This window comes from Pan troglodytes, chromosome 3, assembly GCF_028858775.2.
Source record: "Pan troglodytes isolate AG18354 chromosome 3, NHGRI_mPanTro3-v2.0_pri, whole genome shotgun sequence".
NCBI lineage: Eukaryota > Metazoa > Chordata > Mammalia > Primates > Hominidae > Pan > Pan troglodytes.
The window spans coordinates 125,726,256-125,730,775 of NC_072401.2; positions in this window are offsets into that span (position 1 = coordinate 125,726,256).

Here is a 4,520-nt window from a genome sequence, read left to right on the forward strand (position 1 = left end):
ATGTCACTGCTTTTTACTCTTGGCAGACTTCTTGCCATCAAGAACTTAGAATTTCTTTTGTTTGGTTTAAATCATCAGAGTATGATCCATGCGGGTTCTTCAAGACATGCTCAGTTACTAAAACCTATCAGTCTGCAGACTGTTTCCAAGAAGATATTTTACAGGTAAATGTAAAACCTCATTGCTTTGTCAATCTTATGAACTCTTGCAGAATTCTGTTTTACACAGCCCTCTCACCTGACTGACTTTTCTACTTAATCCTTGCTGGAACAGAGTTGAGCCATCACTCAGTCAGAGATAACACTGCACTTCTAGCAGCCTCCCAGACCCTAATCTAATTTTCTGTCACCCTTTGAATCTCTAATGGAACTATTTTATTACGCATCTCTCTTTCAAACTTTTGACTCAATCTGGACAAACTCTCTTCAGGAGCTGCTCTTGATTTTCAAATTTTTGCTGACATTGTAATGGTTATAAAAAAGAAGCCTCTTACTACGTACTACAGTGCTTTAACCTTAATAAAAACAGACTGATTTCTGAAATCTAGGTTTCCATTTCAATATACCATCCTCCAGAAAATGGAGTTGCCAGTAAAACTAGATAAGCTAAATGTCTTTGGTCATATGTAGACAGTGTTCATGTCGAGCAAGCTTTCTCGCCCTCTGTTTTTTATGTAAATACAATATTTAAATAGTCATTAAATTTTCCTAATGTGGGGAGGTAAGCCTATGACTGTGGTAGGAGTTTCTCAGGAACATCTAGACTTTAAGCAAAGCAGTTGATGTAAATAAATCAATTTTCAAACTTATGCAATATTTATTATGCCTAAGATCTGATCATTTATGGGGAAATTATTGGCTCATATGTATTGTCTCTTTTCTTTTAAATCATAGTGAGGAACTTTTTATTTCCATTTCTTGATTTTTGCCCTGTATTAGTTAATATGATAAGATTATTGGGGAATTCAATGATAGTATTAAGTGGTGACTAAAATATTGCACATATGAAAATCTAGGATTAAAGTTTAGATATGCTGTCCTCCAGTTTAGTAAAACCTATCTTCTCACCTCTGCCCTTTTACAAGGCATACATTACTGTTATATGTGAAGGTTCTATAGGATAGTAGACTGGGAGCCCAAGAGTCAATTAAAATAATCTGAAATTGGATACCAGGAGTGTAAAATCTGGAAAAACTGCAGTTAAGAATTTTTCTGTTTCTTTTTTTTTTGAATAAAATTAAATTTGAAGCTAGAAAATATAATTACTATCAACAGTTAATACACAGCAATTAGAAAATGTTACAAGAAGAGTTAGCACATGAGCAGTGTGAAATAATTATTTCTAGGGCCATCTGTAAACCTAGGAATTCAGGCATTCATAAAAGGAAAAAATAATGAATTGAACTTCATCAGAATTAAGAATTTTGTTCTTCGAAAGACCTTGTTAAGACAATGATAAAAGCCACAGGCTGAAAGAAAATAGATGTCAATCAATATTTCTGATGAAGTATTTATATCCAGAATATATACAGAACTCTCAAATCTCAATAATAACAAAAAATTGTATAAAAATGAGCATAACATCTGAAAGACACTTTACCAGATAATATATGTCAATGGCAAACAACCATATGAAATAATGTTCAACGTCACCAGTCATTAGGGAAATGCAGATAAAAGCCACAATGACAAATGATGGTACACCTATGAAAACTACTTTTAAAAATGAAGAGAAAGAAAGACATTGACATTACTAAGTGTACTGGGAAAAATGAAGAGCATTGCATTGCTTTTTGGGATGCAAAAGTTTAGCTAAGAGTTTGCCACTTTTAGCAAGGAGTTGCACAGTTTCTTTTAAAGTTAAACATGCCATTATCATATTACCTAGTAATTCTATTCTTGAATATTTACAGTACAGTCAAAACTTATGTTCACATGAAAATCTGTATGTGAATGTTATAGCAGTTTTATTTGTAATTGCCCAAAGTGAGAACATCCTAAATATCCTTCAACTGGTGAATGAATAAACTGTGCTGCATCCATATAATGTGACACTGCTCAGCAGTAAAAAAGAACAAACTATTAATACTTGAAACAATATGGATGGATCCCAAATGCATTATATGAAAGAGAGAAGCCAGACTCAAAAGGCTATGTGTTATATAATTACATCTACACGACATTCTGGGAAAGGCAAAGCTATGTAGACATAAAAAGGATCAGTGGGTAAAGAAGCAAGAGGGAATTTATGGAGTGAATAGAATTTTTAATATCTTGATTTTAGTGATGAATGCATGGCTGTATGTGATTATTAAAAATCAGGGAACTGTATGCTAAAAAAGGGTAAATTTTATTGTATATAAATTACACCTCAATTTTAAAAAACAGAAGAAGAAAGCTGAGTCACAATTACCACACTCTAATGCAGAGAACAATCTAAACAAATCTAATAGTACTTTTTAAAAATTATCAAAATCTATTGTTCCATGGTCTTCTGTTATATAAAACTAGAAAACCTAGAAAACTAGTTTAGAGGCCGGGCGCAGTGGCTCACGCCTGTAATCCTAGCACTTTGGGAGGCTGAGGCGGGCGGATCACGAGGTCAGGAGACTGAGACCATCCTGGCTAACACGGCGAAACCCTGTTTCTACTAAAAAACACAACAAATTAGCCGGGCGTGGTGGCGGGCGCCTGCAGTCCCAGCTACTCTGGAGGCTGAGGCAGGAGAATGGTGTGAACCCGGGAGGTGGAGCTCGCAATGAGCCGAGATCGCGCCACTGCGCTCCAGCCTGGGCGACAGAGCGAGACTCCGTCTCAAAAAAAAAAAAAAAAAGGAAAAGTAGTTTAGAAAACTAAACTAAAACCTTGGTCCGTTTTAAGGTTCTGGGATAAAAGCTGTTCACCTGCCTTAAACACCATGAATAAAATTGTAAATACAATAATAAATATTAAATTAACTTCTGATCAAACATAACTTTTCAGAAAAACAACTGTTTTCAAAGATTTACCTTTAAAGGTAAGTGTTCCTTGACTGGAAGTATTTACAGTGAGGTCAGATGACTCCCAGTTGGAATCCTTTTCAGCAACCTGTAATCTTGTACTAGCATGTAAGTTCCCCTCCATACTTTTTCAAAATGGTCCAAGCAAATGGTTATATCAATATGATGTTCAAAGAGTTTAATTAGAAGTAAAAAATGTAAGTTGGCCTATACCAATGAAATCTGCATTCTTTATTGTGCTGCTTATTATTCCACTGTGTTATAAAAAGATAATAAAATAAGACTGCTATAATTTCTTTTTTAAAAATGAGAATATAGGCATACAGAACTTCAATTGTAGGGGGAGACAATGGAGAAATTAAAAGAAAATTTTAGATTAAACCTTCACCAAATCTTCACATCTCTTTTCTATCTGGCACAAAAGTAGTTTTAACCACTATTTTCATTTTTAACTTTTTTTTGTCAAGTATTCTGGTGTTGTACAGATACAATATAATTCAAAAAATAACAGGACATTTTAGATAAGACAGGGATGCTTACTGCGACTCCACTTATCTGTATAATCAAGATAAATTTCTCATAAAGACAGGTTGAGAAATTATGCTATAGAAACAGGAAATTGGTTTATAACCTTTGTTTATTCTTTATTTATAATAAAAAACAAAAATATTTAAGGTATGAGTCACAGGTTTATCCATTATCCATTAAAAATTGGAACAATTATGTGAAAGGTACTGGTTGAATAGCCATAAGAAAGCTGAGCCTGACAGCTCTTTATTTAGGAACAAATAGATATTTTATGATTTACAAGAGAAATCTCTTTCTCTCTCTGTCTCTCTGTCTCTCTCTCTCTCTCTCTCTCACACACACACACACAAACACACACCCCTTACATACAACTTTTTAAAGTTAAATTATGATTATAATAAAGTACATTGAATTTTTCTATCAATGTTTGTTTCCAGATTTGAAGTAGCACAAAATAACATCTATGCTTAGGCCTGCTAGCTTTAGAAGGAAAAAAGGTTCATTCACAAGACATATATTTCAGAAAGACAGAATAAACAGGGCCTATAAGTACATGGGCAGTGATAGATATTGGAGCTGCATAGGAGCTGGGACACTACCAAGAATGCATGAAAATCCTTGTGCGATTTATCTGTCAGTTAGAGAAATAGTGTACCATTGCTAGTTTGAATGTTCACCCCCTACAAATCTCATGTTGAAATTTAATCCTCATTGTGACAGTGTTAAGAAGTGGGGTGTAGTGGGAGGTGTTTGTGTCATGGGTGCAGATCCTACATGAATAGATTTATGCCCTCCCTGGACGAGGGGGTGAGTGAATTATGAATATTTTAGTTCCTATGGGAGTTGGTTGTTTAAAAATAATAATAAAAAAAGCCTGGCACTTCCCTCTCTCTCTTGCTTCCTCTCTTACCATGTGATCTCTGCACAGCTCCCCTTTGCCTTTCACCATTTGTGGAAGCAGCCTGAAGCTTTCACCAGTGCCCGATCTTCTTCA